We start from the raw sequence: 20,934 nt of genomic DNA, 5'->3' as shown, positions 1-20,934 counted from the left end.
AGAAAATATTTCTATTGGCGGGAATAGTCAAGTCCAAGGAGTTGGTTGACCTAAGATCACTCAGCAAGTGTCACTGTTTGAATTGTTTTTAAAAGACGTACCTCGTGTATTGCTTGATTTCACAGCCTTCAGACAATGACACTTGTGCACCTGTTTCTTAGAAAAAAAATTATTCTCATCTACTCTTGCATAGCAACAAATACAAAAGACTCACAACGACGCCTTAGGTGGAAACCATTGAAGCCAACTGGGGGCAGAAAAACACCCTTGATACGGTCCTTGTTCACGATTGTTGACCATTCGTTGCTTTGGCAACTTGCGCTTGATGTCTGGTTTCCTCAGAAAAAGTCACTGTCTGTGATGTATTTTAAAACACCTGCCTCGTATGAGGATCGAACTCATGACCTTCAGATTATGAGACTGACGCACTGCCTACTGTGCCAACGAGGCTGAATGATTCAATCAGATGTGTTATAAATTTTCTCTATATATGTGGTGGAAACCGGTAACCAGCAGAATTGATAGTCCAGAAAATTCTAGTTTATTGTCGGGAACAGTCAAGTACATGGAGTTGGTTGACCTCAGTTCACTCAGCAAGAGCCACTGTTTGAATTGTTTTTAAAAGACGTACCTCGTGTGATGCTTGATTTAACAGCCTTCAGACAATGACAATTGAGCACCTGTTTCTGATAAAAAAATCATTCTCATCCGCCCTTGCATACCGACAAATACAAAGGACTCAGAAAGACCCCTTAGGTTCCAGCCATAGGAGCCGACTGGGGGCAGAGAAATGCCCTTGATTCTGTCCCTGGTCAGGATTGTTGACCATTCGTTGCTTTGGAAACTTGCGCTGGATGTTTGGTTTCCTCAGAAAAAGTCACTTTCTGCGATGTATTTTAAAACACCTGCCTCGTATGAGGATCGAACTCACGACCTTCAGATTATGAGACTGACGCACTGCCTACTGTGCCAACGAGGCTGACTGATACAATCAGATGTGTTATAAATTTCCCTACATAGGTGGTGGTAACCGGTAGCCAGCAGATGCTAGTACAGAAAAATATTTCTATTCTATTGGCGGGAATAGTCAAGTCCAAGGAGTTGGTTGACCTAAGATCACTCAGCAAGTGTCACTGTTTGAATTGTTTTTAAAAGACGTACCTCGTGTATTGCTTGATTTCACAGCCTTCAGACAATGATACTTGTGCACCTGTTTCTTAGAAAAAAAATTATTCTCATCTACTCTTGCATAGCAACAAATACAAAAGACTCACAACGACGCCTTAGGTGGAAACCATTGAAGCCAACTGGGGGCAGAAAAACGCGCTTGATACAGTCCTTGTTCACGATTGTTGACCATTCGTTGCTTTGGCAACTTGCGCTTGATGTATGTTTTCCTCAGAAAAAGTCACTTTCTGCGATGTATTTTAAAACACCTGCCTCGTATGAGGATCGAACTCACGACCTTCAGATTATGAGACTGACGCACTGCCTACTGTGCCAACGAGGCTGAATGATGCAATCAGATGTGTTATAAATGTTCTCTATATATGTGGTGGAAACCGGTAACCAGCAGAATTGATAGTCCAGAAAGTTCTAGTTTATTGTCGGGAACAGTCAAGTACATGGAGTTGGTTGACCTCAGTTCACTCAGCAAGAGCCACTGTTTGAATTGTTTTTAAAAGACGTACCTCGTGTGATGCTTGATTTAACAGCCTTCAGACAATGACACTTGAGCACCGGTTTCTGATAAAAAAATCATTCTCATCCGCCCTTGCATACCGACAAATACAAAGGACTCAGAAAGACCCCTTAGGTACCAGCCATAGGAGCCGACTGGGGGCAGAGAAATGCCCTTGATTCGGTCCCTGGTCAGGATTGTTGACCATTCGTTGCTTTGGAAACTTGCGCTGGATGTTTGGTTTCCTCAGAAAAAGTCACTTTCTGCGATGTATTTTAAAACACCTGCCTCGTATGAGGATCGAACTCACGACCTTCAGATTATGAGACTGACGCACTGCCTACTGTGCCAACGAGGCTGAGTAATGCAGTTAAATATGTTATAAATTTCCCTTCATAGGTGGTGGTAACCGGTAACCAGCAGAATTGATAGTACAGAAAATTATTTCTTGTCTATTGTCGGGAACAGTCAAGTCCAAGGAGTTAGTTGACCTAAGTTCACTCACCAAGAGTCACTGATTGAATTGTTTTTAAAAGACGTACCTCATGTGATGCTTGATTTCACAGCCTTCAGACGATGACACTTGGACACCTGTTTCTTAGAAAAAAAATCATTCTCATCTGCTCTTGCAAAGCAACAAATACAAAGGACTTCCAATGACGCCTTAAGTGGAAACCATAGAAGCCGACTGGGGGCAGAGAAATGCCCTTGATACGGTCCTTGGTCACGATTGTTGACCATTCGTTGCTTTGGCAACTTGCGCTTGATTTATGTTTTCCTCAGAAAAAGTCACTTTCTGCGATTTATTTTAAAACACCTGCCTCATATGAGGATCGAACTCATGACCTTCAGATTATGAGACTGACGCACTGCCTACTGTGCCAACGAGGCTGACTGATACAATCAGATGTGTTATAAATTTCCCTACATAGGTGGTGGTAACCGGTAGCCAGCAGATGCTAGTACAGAAAAATATTTCTATTGGCGGGAATAGTCAAGTCCAAGGAGTTGGTTGACCTAAGATCACTCAGCAAGTGTCACTGTTTGAATTGTTTTTAAAAGACGTACCTCGTGTATTGCTTGATTTCACAGCCTTCAGACAATGACACTTGTGCACCTGTTTCTTAGAAAAAAAATTATTCTCATCTACTCTTGCATAGCAACAAATACAAAAGACTCACAACGACGCCTTAGGTGGAAACCATTGAAGCCAACTGGGGGCAGAAAAACACCCTTGATACAGTCCTTGTTCACGATTGTTGACCATTCGTTGCTTTGGCAACTTGCGCTTTATGTCTGGTTTCCTCAGAAAAAGTCACTGTCTGTGATGTATTTTAAAACACCTGCCTCGGATGAGGATCGAACTCACGACCTTCACATTATGAGACTGACGCACTGCCTACTGTGCCAACGAGGCTGAATGATACAAGCAGATGTGTTATAAATTTTCTCTATATATGTGGTGGAAACCGGTAACCAGCAGAATTGATAGTCCAGAAAATTCTAGTTTATTGTCGGGAACAGTCAAGTACATGGAGTTGGTTGACCTCAGTTCACTCAGCAAGAGCCACTGTTTGAATTGTTTTTAAAAGACGTACCTCGTGTGATGCTTGATTTAACAGCCTTCAGACAATGACACTTGAGCACCTGTTTCTGATAAAAAAATCATTCTCATCCGCCCTTGCATACCGACAAATACAAAGGACTCAGAAAGACCCCTTAGGTACCAGCCATAGGAGCCGACTGGGGGCAGAGAAATGCCCTTGATTCGGTCCCTGGTCAAGATTGTTGACCATTCGTTGCTTTGGAAACTTGTGCTGGATGTTTGGTTTCCTCAGAAAAAGTCACTTTCTGCGATGTATTTTAAAACACCTGCCTCGTATGAGGATCGAACTCACGACCTTCAGATTATGAGACTGACGCACTGCCTACTGTGCCAACGAGGCTGAGTAATGCAGTTAAATATGTTATAAATTTCCCTTCATAGGTGGTGGTAACCGGTAACCAGCAGAATTGATCGTACAGAAAATTATTTCTTGTCTATTGTCGGGAACAGTCAAGTCCAAGGAGTTAGTTGACCTAAGTTCACTCACCAAGAGTCACTGATTGAATTGTTTTTAAAAGACGTACCTCGTGTGATGCTTGATTTCACAGCCTTCAGACGATAACACTTGGACACCTGTTTCTTTGAGACAAAATCATTCTCAACTGCTCTTGCAAAGCAACAAATACAAAGGACTTCCAATGACGCCTTAAGTGGAAACCGTAGAAGCCGACTGGGGGCAGAGAAATGCCCTTGATACGGTCCTTGGTCACGATTGTTGACCATTCGTTGCTTTGGCAACTTGCGCTTGATGTATGTTTTCCTCAGAAAAAGTCACTTTCTGCGATTTATTTTAAAACACCTGCCTCATATGAGGATCGAACTCATGACCTTCAGATTATGAGACTGACGCACTGCCTACTGTGCCAACGACGTTGACTGATACAATCAGATGTGTTATAAATTTCCCTACATAGGTGGTGGTAACCGGTAGCCAGCAGATGCTAGTACAGAAAAATATTTCTATTGGCGGGAATAGTCAAGTCCAAGGAGTTGGTTGACCTAAGATCACTCAGCAAGTGTCACTGTTTGAATTGTTTTTAAAAGACGTACCTCGTGTATTGCTTGATTTCACAGCCTTCAGACAATGACACTTGTGCACCTGTTTCTTAGAAAAAAAATTATTCTCATCTACTCTTGCATAGCAACAAATACAAAAGACTCACAACGACGCCTTAGGTGGAAACCATTGAAGCCAACTGGGGGCAGAAAAACACCCTTGATACAGTCCTTGTTCACGATTGTTGACCATTCGTTGCTTTGGCAACTTGCGCTTGATGTCTGGTTTCCTCAGAAAAAGTCACTGTCTGTGATGTATTTTAAAACACCTGCCTCGTATGAGGATCGAACTCATGACCTTCAGATTATGAGACTGACGCACTGCCTACTGTGCCAACGAGGCTGAATGATTCAATCAGATGTGTTATAAATTTTCTCTATATATGTGGTGGAAACCGGTAACCAGCAGAATTGATAGTCCAGAAAATTCTAGTTTATTGTCGGGAACAGTCAAGTACATGGAGTTGGTTGACCTCAGTTCACTCAGCAAGAGCCACTGTTTGAATTGTTTTTAAAAGACGTACCTCATGTGATGCTTGATTTAACAGCCTTCAGACAATGACAATTGAGCACCTGTTTCTGATAAAAAAATCATTCTCATCCGCCCTTGCATACCGACAAATACAAAGGACTCAGAAAGACCCCTTAGGTTCCAGCCATAGGAGCCGACTGGGGGCAGAGAAATGCCCTTGATTCTGTCCCTGGTCAGGATTGTTGACCATTCGTTGCTTTGGAAACTTGCGCTGGATGTTTGGTTTCCTCAGAAAAAGTCACTTTCTGCGATGTATTTTAAAACACCTGCCTCGTATGAGGATCGAACTCACGACCTTCAGATTATGAGACTGACGCACTGCCTACTGTGCCAACGAGGCTGACTGATATAATCAGATGTATTATAAATTTCCCTACATAGGTGGTGGTAACCGGTAGCCAGCAGAATTGATAGTACAGAAAATTATTTCTTGTCTATTGTCGGGAACAGTCAAGTCCAAGGAGTTAGTTGACCTAAGTTCACTCACCAAGTGTCACTGTTTGAATTGTTTTTAAAAGACGTACCTCGTGTATTGCTTGATTTCACAGCCTTCAGACAATGACAATTGTGCACCTGTTTCTTAGAAAAAAAATTATTCTCATCTACTCTTGCAAAGCAACAAATACAAAGGACTTCCAATGACGCCTTAAGTGGAAACCGTAGAAGCCGACTGGGGGCAGAGAAATGCCCTTGATACGGTCCTTGGTCACGATTGTTGACCATTCGTTGCTTTGGCAACTTGCGCTTGATGTATGTTTTCCTCAGAAAAAGTCACTTTCTGTGATGTATTTTAAAACACCTGCCTCGTATGAGGATCGAACTCATGACCTTCAGATTATGAGACTGACGCACTGCCTACTGTGCCAACGAGGCTGAATGATTCAATCAGATGTGTTATAAATTTTCTCTATATATGTGGTGGAAACCGGTAACCAGCAGAATTGATAGTCCAGAAAATTCTAGTTTATTGTCGGGAACAGTCAAGTACATGGAGTTGGTTGACCTCAGTTCACTCAGCAAGAGCCACTGTTTGAATTGTTTTTAAAAGACGTACCTCATGTGATGCTTGATTTAACAGCCTTCAGACAATGACAATTGAGCACCTGTTTCTGATAAAAAAATCATTCTCATCCGCCCTTGCATACCGACAAATACAAAGGACTCAGAAAGACCCCTTAGGTTCCAGCCATAGGAGCCGACTGGGGGCAGAGAAATGCCCTTGATTCTGTCCCTGGTCAGGATTGTTGACCATTCGTTGCTTTGGAAACTTGCGCTGGATGTTTGGTTTCCTCAGAAAAAGTCACTTTCTGCGATGTATTTTAAAACACCTGCCTCGTATGAGGATCGAACTCACGACCTTCAGATTATGAGACTGACGCACTGCCTACTGTGCCAACGAGGCTGACTGATACAATCAGATGTATTATAAATTTCCCTACATAGGTGGTGGTAACCGGTAGCCAGCAGAATTGATAGTACAGAAAATTATTTCTTGTCTATTGTCGGGAACAGTCAAGTCCAAGGAGTTAGTTGACCTAAGTTCACTCACCAAGTGTCACTGTTTGAATTGTTTTTAAAAGACGTACCTCGTGTATTGCTTGATTTCACAGCCTTCAGACAATGACAATTGTGCACCTGTTTCTTAGAAAAAAAATTATTCTCATCTACTCTTGCAAAGCAACAAATACAAAGGACTTCCAATGACGCCTTAAGTGGAAACCGTAGAAGCCGACTGGGGGCAGAGAAATGCCCTTGATACGGTCCTTGGTCACGATTGTTGACCATTCGTTGCTTTGGCAACTTGCGCTTGATGTATGTTTTCCTCAGAAAAAGTCACTTTCTGCGATTTATTTTAAAACACCTGCCTCATATGAGGATCGAACTCATGACCTTCAGATTATGAGACTGACGCACTGCCTACTGTGCCAACGAGGCTGACTGATACAATCAGATGTGTTATAAATTTCCCTACATAGGTGGTGGTAACCGGTAGCCAGCAGATGCTAGTACAGAAAAATATTTCTATTGGCGGGAATAGTCAAGTCCAAGGAGTTGGTTGACCTAAGATCACTCAGCAAGTGTCACTGTTTGAATTGTTTTTAAAAGACGTACCTCGTGTATTGCTTGATTTCACAGCCTTCAGACAATGACACTTGTGCACCTGTTTCTTAGAAAAAAAATTATTCTCATCTACTCTTGCATAGCAACAAATACAAAAGACTCACAACGACGCCTTAGGTGGAAACCATTGAAGCCAACTGGGGGCAGAAAAACACCCTTGATACAGTCCTTGTTCACGATTGTTGACCATTCGTTGCTTTGGCAACTTGCGCTTTATGTCTGGTTTCCTCAGAAAAAGTCACTGTCTGTGATGTATTTTAAAACACCTGCCTCGGATGAGGATCGAACTCACGACCTTCAGATTATGAGACTGACGCACTGCCTACTGTGCCAACGAGGCTGAATGATACAAGCAGATGTGTTATAAATTTTCTCTATATATGTGGTGGAAACCGGTAACCAGCAGAATTGATAGTCCAGAAAATTCTAGTTTATTGTCGGGAACAGTCAAGTACATGGAGTTGGTTGACCTCAGTTCACTCAGCAAGAGCCACTGTTTGAATTGTTTTTAAAAGACGTACCTCGTGTGATGCTTGATTTAACAGCCTTCAGACAATGACACTTGAGCACCTGTTTCTGATAAAAAAATCATTCTCATCCGCCCTTGCATACCGACAAATACAAAGGACTCAGAAAGACCCCTTAGGTACCAGCCATAGGAGCCGACTGGGGGCAGAGAAATGCCCTTGATTCGGTCCCTGGTCAAGATTGTTGACCATTCGTTGCTTTGGAAACTTGTGCTGGATGTTTGGTTTCCTCAGAAAAAGTCACTTTCTGCGATGTATTTTAAAACACCTGCCTCGTATGAGGATCGAACTCACGACCTTCAGATTATGAGACTGACGCACTGCCTACTGTGCCAACGAGGCTGACTGATACAATCAGATGTAGTTAATGCAGTTAAATATGTTATAAATTTCCCTTCATAGGTGGTGGTAACCGGTAAACAGCAGAATTGATCGTACAGAAAATTATTTCTTGTCTATTGTCGGGAACAGTCAAGTCCAAGGAGTTAGTTGACCTAAGTTCACTCACCAAGAGTCACTGATTGAATTGTTTTTAAAAGACGTACCTCGTGTGATGCTTGATTTCACAGCCTTCAGACGATAACACTTGGACACCTGTTTCTTTGAGAAAAAATCATTCTCATCTGCTCTTGCAAAGCAACAAATACAAAGGACTTCCAATGACGCCTTAAGTGGAAACCGTAGAAGCCGACTGGGGGCAGAGAAATGCCCTTGATACGGTCCTTGGTCACGATTGTTGACCATTCGTTGCTTTGGCAACTTGCGCTTGATGTATGTTTTCCTCAGAAAAAGTCACTTTCTGCGATTTATTTTAAAACACCTGCCTCGTATGAGGATCGAACTCACGACCTTCAGATTATGAGACTGACGCACTGCCTACTGTGCCAACGAGGCTGAGAGATGCAGTTTGAATTGTTATAAATTTCCTTACATAGGTGGTGGTAACCGGTAACCAGCAGATGCTAGTACAGAAAAATATTTCTATTCTATTGGCGGGAACAGTCAAGTCCAAGGAGTTGGTTGACCTAAGATCACTCAGCAAGTGTCACTGTTTGAATTGTTTTTAAAAGACGTACCTCGTGTATTGCTTGATTTCACAGCCATCAGACAATGACACTTGTGCACCTGTTTCTTAGAAAAAAAATTATTCTCATCTACTCTTGCATAGCAACAAATACAAAAGACTCACAACGACGCCTTAGGTGGAAACCATTGAAGCCAACTGGGGGCAGAAAAACGCCCTTGATACGGTCCTTGTTCACGATTGTTGACCATTCGTTGCTTTGGCAACTTGCGCTTTATGTCTGGTTTCCTCAGAAAAAGTCACTGTCTGTGATGTATTTTAAAACACCTGCCTCGTATGAGGATCGAACTCACGACCTTCAGATTATGAGACTGACGCACTGCCTACTGTGCCAACGAGGCTGAACGATACAATCAGATGTGTTATAAATTTTCTCTATATATGTGGTGGAAACCGGTAACCAGCAGAATTGATAGTCCAGAAAATTCTAGTTTATTGTCGGGAACAGTCAAGTACATGGAGTTGGTTGACCTAAGTTCACTCACCAAGAGTCACTGATTGAATTGTTTTTAAAAGACGTACCTCGTGTGATGCTTGATTTCACAGCCTTCAGACGATGACACTTGGACACCTGTTTCTTAGAAAAAAAATCATTCTCATCTGCTCTTGCAAATCAACAAATACAAAGGACTTCCAATGACGCCTTAAGTGGAAACCATAGAAGCCGACTGGGGGCAGAGAAATGCCCTTGATACGGTCCTTGGTCACGATTGTTGACCATTCGTTGCTTTGGCAACTTGCGCTTGATGTATGTTTTCCTCAGAAAAAGTCACTTTCTGCGATTTATTTTAAAACACCTGCCTCGTATGAGGATCGAACTCACGACCTAAAGATTATGAGACTGACGCACTGCCTACTGTGCCAACGAGGCTGAGTGATGCAGTTAGATATGTTATAAATTTCCCTACATAGGTGGTGGTAACCGGTAACCAGCAGATGATAGTACAGAAAAATATTTCTATTCTATTGGCGGGAACAGTCAAGTCCAAGGAGTTGGTTGACCTAAGATCACTCAGCAAGTGTCACTGTTTGAATTGTTTTTAAAAGACGTACCTCATGTATTGCTTGATTTCACAGCCTTCAGACAATGACACTTGTGCACCTGTTTCTTAGAAAAAAAATTATTCTCATCTACTCTTGCATAGCAACAAATACAAAAGACTCACAACGACGCCTTAGGTGGAAACCATTGAAGCCAACTGGGGGCAGAAAAAAGCCCTTGATACAGTCCTTGTTCACGATTGTTGACCATTCGTTGCTTTGGCAACTTGCGCTTTATGTCTGGTTTCCTCAGAAAAAGTCACTGTCTGTGATGTATTTTAAAACACCTGCCTCGTATGAGGATCGAACTCACGACCTTCAGATTATGAGACTGACGCACTGCCTACTGTGCCAACGAGGCTGAATGATTCAATCAGATGTGTTATAAATTTTCTCTATATATGTGGTGGAAACCGGTAACCAGCAGAATTGATAGTCCAGAAAATTCTAGTTTATTGTCGGGAACAGTCAAGTACATGGAGTTGGTTGACCTCAGTTCACTCAGCAAGAGCCACTGTTTGAATTGTTTTTAAAAGACGTACCTCGTGTGATGCTTGATTTAACAGCCTTCAGACAATGACACTTGAGCACCTGTTTCTGATAAAAAAATCATTCTCATCCGCCCTTGCATACCGACAAATACAAAGGACTCAGAAAGACCCCTTAGGTACCAGCCATAGGAGCCGACTGGGGGCAGAGAAATGCCCTTGATTCGGTCCCTGGTCAGGATTGTTGACCATTCGTTGCTTTGGAAACTTGCGCTGGATGTTTGGTTTCCTCAGAAAAAGTCACTGTCTGCCATTTATTTTAAAACACCTGCCTTGTATGAGGATCGAACTCACAACCTTCAGATTATGAGACTGACGCACTTCCTACTGTTCCAACAAGGATGAGTGTTGCAGTCAAATATGTTATAAATTTCCCTACAAAGGTGGTGGTAACCGGTAGCAGAATTGATAGTTCAGAAAATTATTTCTTGTCTATTGTCGGGAACAGTCAAGTCCAAGGAGTTGGTTGACCTAAGTTCACTCACCAAGAGTCACTGTTTGAATTGTTTTTAAAAGACGTACCTCGTGTGATGCTTGATTTCACAGCCTTCAGACGATGACACTTGTGCACCTGTTTCTTAGAAAAAAATCATTCTCATCTGCTCTTGCAAAGCAACAAATACAAAGGACTCACAATGACACCTTAGGTGCCAAACATAGAAGCTCACTGGGGGTAGAGAAATGCCCTTGATACGGTCCTTGGTCACGATTGTTGACCATTCATTGCTTTGGCAACTTGCGCTGGATGAATGGTTTCCTCAGAAAAAATCACTGTCTGTGATGTATTTTAAAACACCTGCCTTGTATGAGGATCGAACTCACAACCTTCAGATTATGAGACTGACGCACTGCCTACTGTTCCTACAAGGATGAGTGTTGCGGTCAAATATGTTATAAATTTCCCTACAAAGGTGGTGGTAACCGGTAAACAGCAGAATTGATAGTTCAGAAAATTATTTCTTGTCTATTGTCGGGAACAGTCAAGTCCAAGGAGTTGGTTGACCTAAGTTCACTCACCAAGAGTCACTGTTTGAATTGTTTTTAAAAGACGTACCTCGTGTGATGCTTGATTTCACAGCCTTCAGACGATGACACTTGGACACCTGTTTCTTAGAAAAAAAATCATTCTCATCTGCTCTTGCAAAGCAACAAATACAAAGGACTCACAATGACGCCTTAAGTGGAAACCATAGAAGCCAACTGGGGGTAGAGTATTGCTCTTTATACGGTCCTTGTTCACGATTGTTGACCATTCGTTGCTTTGGCAACTTGCGCTTGATGTATGATTTCCTCAGAAAAAGTCACTGTCTGCCATTTATTTTAAAACACCTGCCTCATATGAGGATCGAACTCACGACCTTCAGATTATGAGACTGACGCACTGCCTACTGTGCCAACGAGGCTGAGTGATTCAGTCAGATATGTTATAAATTTCCCCACATAGGTGTTGGTAACCGGTAACCAGCAGAATTGATAGTACAGAAAATTATTTCTTGTCTATTGTCGGGAACAGTCAAGTCCAAGGAGTTGGTTGACCTAAGTTCACTCACCAAGAGTCACTGTTTGAATTGTTTTTAAAAGACGTACCTCGTGTGATGCTTGATTTCACAGCCTTCAGACTATTACACTTGTACACCTGTTTCCTATTAAAAAAATAATTCTCATCTGCTCTTGCAAAGCAACAAATACAAAGGACTCACAATGACGCCTGAAGTGGAAACCATAGAAGCCGACTGGGGGTAGAGAAATGCCCTTGATACGGTCCTTGGTCACGATTGTTGACCATTCGTTGCTTTGGCAACTTGCACTTGATGAATGGTTTCATCAGAAAAAGTCACTGTCTGCCATTTATTTTAAAACACCTGCCTCATATGAGGATCGAACTCACGACCTTCGGATTATGAGACTGACGCACTGCCGACTGTGCCAACGAGGCTGAGTGAGGCAATCAGATACGTCATAAATTTCCCTACAGAGGTGGTGGTAACGAGCAGTCAAGTCCAAGGAGTTGGTTGACCTAAGTTCACTCACCAAGAGTCATTGTTTGAATTGTTTTTAAAAGACGTACCTCGTGTGATGCTTTTTTTCACAGCCTTCAGACAATGACACTTGAGCACCTGTTTCTGAGAAAAAAATCATTCTCATCTGCTCTTGCATACCGACAAATACAAAGGACTCAGAACGACTACTTCGGTAGCAAGCATAGGAGCCAACTGGGGGTAGAGAAATGCCCTTGATTCGGTCCCTGATCAGGATTGTTGAGCATTCGTTGCTTTGTCAACTTGCGCTGGATGAATGGTTTCCTCAGAAAAAGTCACTTTCTGCGATGTATTTTAAAACACCTGCCTCTTATGAGGATCGAACTCACGACATTCAGATTATGAGACTGACACACTGCCTACTGTGCCAACGAGGCTGAATGATACAGTCAGATGTGTTATAAATTTTCTCTATATATGTGGTGGAAACCGGTAACCAGCAGAATTGATAGTCCAGAAAATTACTTCTAGTTTATTGTCGGGAACAGTCAAGTACATGGAGTTGGTTGACCTGAGTTCACTTAGCAAGAGTCACTGTTTGAATTGTTTTTTAAAAAACGTACCTCGTGTGATGCTTGATTTAACAGCCTTCAGACAATGACACTTGAGCACCTGTTTCTGATAAAAAAAATCATTCTCATCTGCTCTTGCATACCGACAAATACAAAGGATTCAGAAAGACCCCTTAGGTAGCAACCATTGGAGCCGACTCAAATGGTTTCCGGAAAATAAATGAATGAATAATTATAAAACACAGACTTAAACTGCCACTGTTAGAGAAACTGGAGACAAACATTATTTGCTGTAGAACTGTTTTTGAGTACTGTACTTTTGAGTAACTGGGTTTTTAGCGCTTAAAAATTCATACTCATCTAAATAGCATTTTCAACATAAAACGTGCATACAAACTAACACACACTCCAAAACAAAGGCAGCTAGTGAATCTTTTGTTCAAATGACTCATGCTTCTTTTATTATTTCATATAGTACTTACTTATTTCAGTTTTATCCATTATTCAAATAACTACATTCATTTCCCTTTATGATCTTTTAATATTACTTCCAGCCTCATAACTCTCAAGGCCACACATACACGTGTGCGAGATTATTTTGACTACACAGGTGTAAATTGGTATGATATGAAGAGCTTTGAGATTGACTACCTGTTTTTTGACAAAATGAGCATGTGATTGTAAGGCCCCGCAAAGCTTTAATACAGATATACGTCACATGATGTTGATATGCAATGCCACAGCCTTGACTTGCCATACATACTGTAGCCGGAAAAATAAGTGTAATTGTTGTGATTTACAGCTTTGGTTTACATACAATTATTTACTGTATCTCACTTTTCCACGGTGCCTTGCTTGATGCAGCTGTTGGTGCCTTTTTATTTTCCTTGCTCCTCAATAAAGACAACAAAAGACAAAATCTCGAGGTCAACAGAAATTTCTAAGCATTAACATCCCTTAAAAGTCATTTTTAAAAAAGCAAGTGTGACATTTTTTTTCTACATCGAATTGCAATAGAAGAGTGTGACACATTCTGATTCAGATTAGTTCCCGAAGAAGAGTAGGAGTCGCTCTGAAAACTATAGATATGTATAATTCAATAACTCTAATCTGCAGTAAGCCTCAATAATTAGGCCTCAATGCATCATATCCAGTGACACATTTAATAATTAGACAGATTAGACACACCCCAGAAATCACGCCACACATTATAAATATATCAACCATGTGAAATTCCTCGTGGTATCAAGTGTGAGGAAATTGTTGCCAAAAAATGTATTGACAATTCTCACCTGAATCAAGATAAATACTAAACGATTCTAACCTGCAGTGTATACCATTTTGTGTTTAATCCATGACAGAATACATGCAAGATTACTATGCAAATTCATTTGGCTACTAAAACACATTTAGTCTTTTTTGGCAACATAAAAAAAAATCTACTATCCATAGTGCCTCTGACGCCCACAAGTGTATCACTTGCAGCATGGGTACAAATTCCCAACAGTATTACGTTAATGACTGTTGGAACTCGTTCCCCCAACAAATCTCGATTCCCAGAGAATCAATGAAATACCTCAAGATTGTCACATATTCATCCATCCATCCATTTTCTGAGCCGCTTCTCCTCACTCGGTTCGCAGGTGTGCTGGAGCCTATCCCAGCTATCATCGGGCAGGAGGCGGGGTACACCCTGAACTGGTTGCCAGCCAATCGCAGGGCACATACAAACAAACAACCATTCACACTCACATTCACACCTACGGGCAATTTAGAGTCTTCAATTAACCTACCATGTATGTTTTTGGGATGTGGAAGGAAACCGGAGTACCCGGAGAAAACCCACGCAGGCACAGGGAGAACATGCAAACTCCACACAGGCGGGGCCGGGGATTGAACCCCGGTCCTCAGAACTGTGAGGCGGACGCTTTAACCAGTCGTCCACCGTGCCGCCTTGTCACATATTATGATCCAACATATTACTAAAAAACAGAGATAAAATACTGAGCACCAAACAGGACACCCTCAACACAGGGTTCCCAAGGCCCATATCTGGTCTCTTTTGGATTTTGTCATGATCGGGTCATAGTTTCTATCTAGTTTTGTTTTCGTGTGGCTCCTTTTTGTTCCTTCCATACCTGCTCATCATGCCATTTTCTACACCTAGTTTTTTCAGTTTTGCTCCCTTGTGTCTCCATCCACTTGTGTCTTGTCCAGATGTTCTTCGTTGTCTCATTAGTTAGTGTGTATTTAATGGCAGATTAGATATGAGTGTTGTATGGGGCAGTAGTGCCAGGACAAGATAGGACACGACAAGGACAGGAGAGGAAGCATGCAGGACAAGGGTAGTGAACATGAACAACTGTACAACTGAAGTGTGGTGGGAGTGGCTGTGTAAATTATAAACATCTATAGGACCAGAGTGTGAGTAAGGGCATACCCAAGCAATTTGCATATTCGTGAGTTATTTGTCTCAGTAAGTGAGTGGCCCCACACCCAGTGAAAAGGTTCCAGGACACATGCAGGTGAATTGTTACCGTTTCACATGCATAATGACTGCCAGACGTGTCCTGTAATTGCTGTACCTGGACCACGGAGGCTGAGGACCTCAACCCAATCCATCGATAGGCGGGGTCGGGCCCAGGAGTCAACCCTTGAGCAGCCTGGCGGACAGGACACGTCCCACACCGAGGGACCCAGGGCAGTCCGCCGGCCCCACCGAGACGCCACGACCCGGAGGAGGCCGCAGGGAGCTAATGCCACCTCCCCAGCCAACCCCCCCAACCACCCCCAGCTTTCGATATTGTAGATTACAATGACAACCACTTGCCCCCCCACCCCCTACCACCCCGCCCCCTGCTTTTGATATGGTAGATCATAATATACTGCTGAACAGGTTGGAAACGTGGGCCGGACTAAATGGAACAGTCCTTAAATGGTTCAGGTCCCACCTGGAGGAAATTAGTTATTTTGTAACCATTGGAAGTGTTCAATCTCATCGAATGGCAATGACCTATGGGGTCCCTCAAGGGTCAGTTCTGGGACCCCTCCTGTTCAGCCTGTATATGCTACCCTTGGGTCAAATTCTTCAGAACTTTAATTTTGACTATCATAGCTATGCAGATGACACATATATATCTAGCAGTGTCTTCAGATGACTACAGTTCAATTGATGTGTTGTGTCATTGTCTAAAACAGATAAATATCAACAACTTTTCTTCAATTAAACCACAACAAAACTGAGATAATTGTTTATGGGAATTAAGAAAAGAGAATTGCTGTTAGTAAATACCTGGAGTCACTCTCTTTAAAAACCAAAGACCAAGTCCGAAACCTTGGTGTTCTGATAGATTCCGACCTGACTTTCAACAGTCATATCAAATCAATTATTAAAACTGCCTTCTACCATCTGAAGAACATATCCAGAGTGAAGGCTTGCATGTGTCAAGCAGACCAGGAGAAGCTCATCCATGCTTTTATCGCAAGTAGACTTGACTATTGTAATGGTCTTCTGACTGGACTCCCCAAAAAGAGGATTAAACAGATGCAACTCATTCAGAATGCTGCAGCTCGGGTTCTGACCAGAACAAAGATGTCAGAGCATATTACTCCAATTCTAAAGGCTTTCCACTGGCTTCCAGTAAGCTTTAGAATAGATTTTAAAGTTCTGCTACTTGTCTATCAATCACTAAACGGTTTAGGTCCTGAATACATGAATGAAATGCTAATGGCATATAAACCCAGTAGGGCTCTGAGATTGACAGACTTGGGTAAGTCCAAAGCAAACATGGTGAAACAGCATTTAGCTATCTATTATGCTGCACACAAATGGAATAAGTTGCCAACAGAAGTGATGTCAGCCCCAAGTGTGAATGTTTTTAAGTCCAGGTTAAAAACTCTTCTTTTCAGAGCATTTCCACTTTTAAATGATATTTCTTGCACTTTACGCTGTTTTAATTGTATTTTAATTTTTAAAAAATGTTTCTCTTTGTTTTAAATGTTTATCAGCGTTTTTTTTCTTTGTTTTTAAATGCTTTTAATCATGTAAAGCACATTGAATTACCTTTTGTATGAAATGCGCTATATAAATAAATTTGCTTTGCTTTGCTTCACTCCACCACAAGGAACCCCTCTGTGAAAGTACCATTGGGTCCGGTACCCCATACACCCGAGTAAAAATCATGACTTCTTGCCTGGCACTTTTACTGCACAAAGGGACAGAGGGCCCCCTCCAATCTGACCCGACGAGCATTTATCAAGAGTCACAAATACCTTTTGCATTAATTAAGCCGATTTTTCTAAAAATGGAATTGTATTTTTTTCATTGTATCTATTTAGTAATCATTTCTCTTATAATTGGTTGATTGATTGAATTATTTAATAAATACATTGAAATACATATGTATTGAACAATATTTTGGTTTATTTTAAATAAATAATTGTGCTTTTAAATTAATTTAGCTTAATTTTAAAAAATGACATTTTAAAACTAGACGACATTTTATTTGTAAAATAAATCATTTTAAGTTTTCATGAATCATTCCTTTTTTACTTTACGTTTTTACTTTTTATTTATTTTAGTTAATTGATTTATTGTAAATAAAACGCAACAATATTTTTAAAGAACAATATTTTATTATTAGAGTAAGTAGTTTTTTGATACAAGAACTATTTCTTTTGACCTCATCTACAAATGACCTGGCCCATCTGTTCATTTTAAAAATCCAATGTAGCCCTTGAGCACAAAAGGTTTGCTTCCCCCCGTGCAGTCTAATTGGATATCATTTTTACTTCCAAATGAGACATGGATGGGACATGTCATGCATATCCCATCACTGCTCCTGCACAAAATGTCTTTTTGTTGGCTGAGTACAAATCAAAACTTATTTTTTTGTTTTAATATACTGTCTATTCACATACATCTATAGACAGTGTTGCATTTTGGTCTACAAATCAATGACACAAATGTGTACCGGTAAAAATAAAAATGAATATTTACTTTACTATTGTAGCGTATATGGGGGTTATTATTTTTTGTATTCATTTGGAAAAAGATACGGAGGAAGGTAAACGCCTGTTTTCACTTCCAGGTTAGTGCGATTTACGCTTTAACGTGAAAATCATTTGTCTCGTAAAGGGGACCCACGTCACTTTTTAGATGTATAAAACTTCAGGACAAAGTGACGACAAACCATTTTTCAGTCTCTTAATTTGAAAGTTGCTCCATGAATTAGATAAGAGTTCTCGATAACCAGAGGTCTTTTGTCGAACCCAAACAAACACAAATGATACAGGTAGTGAATTTTTATAGAAAATTTTATGAGATCTAACATGGGAATCTACAAGGGAACATTGCAGGAAAGAAAACACAAAGGACAGACAAACATTGGCAAAGGAGACTGACTTGTGATATGAGGGTGGAATGCACGTGTAGTGACAATGCATAGAGCTGGGGTTCCTGTTCTCGTTGATTTAAACCCAAATATGCACTAATCTGTATTTCTGGTAGACCGCAAGTTGGATTTACGTGCGTGGAACACAATTTAGGCAGGCTGGTCGAGCTGTTTGGCCAGTGCGGTCCGCATGGGGGAACAAGTGGATTTGGCTGGAAAGGAGGAAGGAAAAAAAGAAGAACAGAAAAAAGGGTGTACCCTGCTGCTTGCCCAAAGTCAGCTGAGATAGAGTCCTGTGCACCTGTGACCCCTGTGAGGAGAAGCGGTTCAGAGAATGAATGGATGGATAAAGTTCAATGGCTGTTTCAGAAAAGTAGCAAGTATTTTTTCAGGCAGGAGACGGGACTTGTTGATAGGGTCAGAGGTGTACGGTACCAAACCAGCTGTGAATTAGATAGGTGTGCAAACACGTGTTGGTGTGTGCTTGTTTTTTTCCACACAATCCATCCATCCATTTTCTGAGCCGCTTCTCCTCACTAGGGTCGCGGGCGTGCTGAGGCTATCCCAGCTGTCATCGGGCAGGAGGCGGGGTACACCCTGAACTGGTTGCCAGCCAATCTTTTCCACACAATGTTGGAGTTTAGTATAGCTAGTCAGGCCATTTGATTTCTTTGCAACTTTTGGGTAGTAAAAGTGAGGTTCTCACAAATCCTAACTGCTATCAAAGAAAGATCATTTAGAGAGAAAAATTTGGCATCACACAATAGTCTGGGGCAATGTGTGTGTGTGTTTGTGAAAACATTGAGGGCAAGGGTCCAATGGTCTTCCGAAAGAATTGCTAGTTTGAAATATATGATATAAATAATAAATGCAACCTCCAAGCACCTTGGTGTCCTTGAGTTCAGTCTGATATTTACTAGACAATACATTTTAGACTGAACATGAAAATAGAGAATACATTATTTATTGCTTCCTTGACCACCCAGGCCATCTTGACCATAGTGAGCTCCAACCAATTCTGTTTTGTCCAGGTCACTTTGTTCACAGGTCACATGTATGGTTCACATCATGATCTACATACTACAAGTAAATTGACTCATAACAGCAATTGCTCTAATTGCTACATTTCAATGCAAATGTAAGGGTGGAATCAGCAGATATATACAATATATACTTATAGACTTGACTCTATCCATGCTGTCATGTGTTTACAACAAATCAACTGGAAAACAAAAAAATCTGAACATGCGGAAGCAGAGGAGCTGAATGCAAATTCAACAACAAAACAAAAACAAAAACACACTGTTGTTCACTGCAAAAAAAAAAAAACCTGCTTTGAAAAATGAATACATAAATCAATGTGGGTAATCACAAACTTTTCTCTGTATGAGGCTGGATATCAGTTCTTGCCACCCCAATGAGGAATCTCAATTACATTTTCAAAGTGTTGACAGAAAGATGTAAAAAGATGTAATTTACATTTATATCGGAGTGCAGGTGTTTCATCACTCTACTGTCGAAATAATAAAAAAGACAGACTGGATACAAACATCTTTTTTTTTTTAATTGTGATTCCTGATTTGACTACAAATGTAGTCTCGTGAATGTGTAATTGCATTGGTTGAGTCATTGTGTATAATTTAACTCCCCAATAACATGAACAGGCACCTGTTAAATTTTTCATTTTTGGACATCTGGCCCATTCAGTACTGTACACACTAACCAACTAGAACAATATGTACACTTATGCAATGATGTCTTGCATCCTACATCAGTTATTTAGATTTTTTTTTTTTGTCCCATGATTGGCTGCGAACCTATTCAGCATGTACCACATCGCTTGCCTTAAATCAGCCGGGATAGGCTACATGAGCCTCATTTATCACAGAGTGCATAGAACAGGTTTTAAATGTGTTTAACTTAAATTTAGAATGTGCACATGCACAAGAAAATCCGTATTTATCAAATGTGCGGAGACCTGTCGCACAAACACCAGTACACAATGTGTCTTAATAAATCCCACCTGTTCTATAATGCCAAGCTCGTGCACATGGAGCCTCATTTTCATTGAGAAATGTAACGCAGCTGTAGTTTCACTTTACGGGTTACAGAAACAAACCAAGAAATACTGTTTGGAACAATTAATACATGCGTCACCAACAATGGGGAAAAATGACATGGGATGGGAATGTATGCTCATTTTTTCCCAATACATTTTTCTTGCATTGTACCTAAGTTCATTGTCCAGATGTACCAAAGTGGTCCAGCTCTTGCATTTGTAAGATTTGAGTGATTAACATTTAGGGCGCAATTTAGACTCATCTACCAAGGGACACATTATTATCCTTAGTTCAAAACTGAATCATAATTATGATAACAACCATAAGGGCAAAATTAATCTGCACCAATAATTACACCTGCTGACAGCACAAAATGTTCTCTCCCTAGAAAACCTTCCTTTGAGAGATTAAAAGTATAGTTATACAGTTTAGTGTATAATCTTCTTGAAACTGCTTCTGCTTTCTTTCTGAATATATTTGGAGGGAATAATGCATTAAAATGTACAACTGTTATTGTGGTGTTTGTAAATGTTACCTTGCTTTTACACTTCTGATGGAAATACTATATAATAATAATTGTGCTTTGTTTTCTTTGTTGTTCAATAACATCTTACAGTAATGTGCTACCCTGTATTGTAAGCAGTAGGACAGATACAGCTGCAAATTAAGTGCAAAATACATGTAAAAATAAAATTTTGCAGCGGGGCTGTGCATTGGCCAAGGGAGACTGCATT

The 20,934-nt window shown here is 40.9% G+C and overlaps 20 non-coding genes across 20 annotated transcripts; all 20 read right to left on the bottom strand.

Annotated features, from left to right (window-relative positions):
• Positions 1-377: 377 nt before the first annotated feature.
• trnam-cau (transfer RNA methionine (anticodon CAU)) lies at positions 378-450 on the bottom strand. Its single transcript has one exon. It is a non-coding gene; the product is annotated as a tRNA-Met (tRNA).
• Positions 451-906: 456 nt separating this feature from the next.
• On the bottom strand, positions 907-979 carry trnam-cau (transfer RNA methionine (anticodon CAU)). Its single transcript has one exon. It is a non-coding gene; the product is annotated as a tRNA-Met (tRNA).
• Positions 980-1,437: 458 nt separating this feature from the next.
• Positions 1,438-1,510, bottom strand: trnam-cau (transfer RNA methionine (anticodon CAU)). The gene has a single exon. It is a non-coding gene; the product is annotated as a tRNA-Met (tRNA).
• Positions 1,511-1,966: 456 nt separating this feature from the next.
• Positions 1,967-2,039, bottom strand: trnam-cau (transfer RNA methionine (anticodon CAU)). Its single transcript has one exon. It is a non-coding gene; the product is annotated as a tRNA-Met (tRNA).
• Positions 2,040-2,499: 460 nt separating this feature from the next.
• Positions 2,500-2,572, bottom strand: trnam-cau (transfer RNA methionine (anticodon CAU)). Its single transcript has one exon. It is a non-coding gene; the product is annotated as a tRNA-Met (tRNA).
• Positions 2,573-3,554: 982 nt separating this feature from the next.
• Positions 3,555-3,627, bottom strand: trnam-cau (transfer RNA methionine (anticodon CAU)). The gene has a single exon. It is a non-coding gene; the product is annotated as a tRNA-Met (tRNA).
• A 460-nt stretch (positions 3,628-4,087) lies between these two features.
• Positions 4,088-4,160, bottom strand: trnam-cau (transfer RNA methionine (anticodon CAU)). Its single transcript has one exon. It is a non-coding gene; the product is annotated as a tRNA-Met (tRNA).
• A 453-nt stretch (positions 4,161-4,613) lies between these two features.
• trnam-cau (transfer RNA methionine (anticodon CAU)) lies at positions 4,614-4,686 on the bottom strand. Its single transcript has one exon. It is a non-coding gene; the product is annotated as a tRNA-Met (tRNA).
• A 456-nt stretch (positions 4,687-5,142) lies between these two features.
• trnam-cau (transfer RNA methionine (anticodon CAU)) lies at positions 5,143-5,215 on the bottom strand. Its single transcript has one exon. It is a non-coding gene; the product is annotated as a tRNA-Met (tRNA).
• A 460-nt stretch (positions 5,216-5,675) lies between these two features.
• trnam-cau (transfer RNA methionine (anticodon CAU)) lies at positions 5,676-5,748 on the bottom strand. The gene has a single exon. It is a non-coding gene; the product is annotated as a tRNA-Met (tRNA).
• A 456-nt stretch (positions 5,749-6,204) lies between these two features.
• trnam-cau (transfer RNA methionine (anticodon CAU)) lies at positions 6,205-6,277 on the bottom strand. The gene has a single exon. It is a non-coding gene; the product is annotated as a tRNA-Met (tRNA).
• A 460-nt stretch (positions 6,278-6,737) lies between these two features.
• trnam-cau (transfer RNA methionine (anticodon CAU)) lies at positions 6,738-6,810 on the bottom strand. The gene has a single exon. It is a non-coding gene; the product is annotated as a tRNA-Met (tRNA).
• A 453-nt stretch (positions 6,811-7,263) lies between these two features.
• trnam-cau (transfer RNA methionine (anticodon CAU)) lies at positions 7,264-7,336 on the bottom strand. The gene has a single exon. It is a non-coding gene; the product is annotated as a tRNA-Met (tRNA).
• A 456-nt stretch (positions 7,337-7,792) lies between these two features.
• trnam-cau (transfer RNA methionine (anticodon CAU)) lies at positions 7,793-7,865 on the bottom strand. Its single transcript has one exon. It is a non-coding gene; the product is annotated as a tRNA-Met (tRNA).
• Positions 7,866-8,344: 479 nt separating this feature from the next.
• Positions 8,345-8,417, bottom strand: trnam-cau (transfer RNA methionine (anticodon CAU)). Its single transcript has one exon. It is a non-coding gene; the product is annotated as a tRNA-Met (tRNA).
• Positions 8,418-8,875: 458 nt separating this feature from the next.
• Positions 8,876-8,948, bottom strand: trnam-cau (transfer RNA methionine (anticodon CAU)). The gene has a single exon. It is a non-coding gene; the product is annotated as a tRNA-Met (tRNA).
• Positions 8,949-9,405: 457 nt separating this feature from the next.
• On the bottom strand, positions 9,406-9,478 carry trnam-cau (transfer RNA methionine (anticodon CAU)). Its single transcript has one exon. It is a non-coding gene; the product is annotated as a tRNA-Met (tRNA).
• A 458-nt stretch (positions 9,479-9,936) lies between these two features.
• trnam-cau (transfer RNA methionine (anticodon CAU)) lies at positions 9,937-10,009 on the bottom strand. The gene has a single exon. It is a non-coding gene; the product is annotated as a tRNA-Met (tRNA).
• Positions 10,010-11,526: 1,517 nt separating this feature from the next.
• On the bottom strand, positions 11,527-11,599 carry trnam-cau (transfer RNA methionine (anticodon CAU)). The gene has a single exon. It is a non-coding gene; the product is annotated as a tRNA-Met (tRNA).
• Positions 11,600-12,059: 460 nt separating this feature from the next.
• On the bottom strand, positions 12,060-12,132 carry trnam-cau (transfer RNA methionine (anticodon CAU)). Its single transcript has one exon. It is a non-coding gene; the product is annotated as a tRNA-Met (tRNA).
• Between the last annotated feature and the right edge of the window lie 8,802 nt (positions 12,133-20,934).

This window comes from Phyllopteryx taeniolatus, chromosome 8 (genome assembly GCF_024500385.1).
Source record: "Phyllopteryx taeniolatus isolate TA_2022b chromosome 8, UOR_Ptae_1.2, whole genome shotgun sequence".
NCBI lineage: Eukaryota > Metazoa > Chordata > Actinopteri > Syngnathiformes > Syngnathidae > Phyllopteryx > Phyllopteryx taeniolatus.
This window is presented reverse-complemented; position numbering and strand designations above follow the sequence as displayed.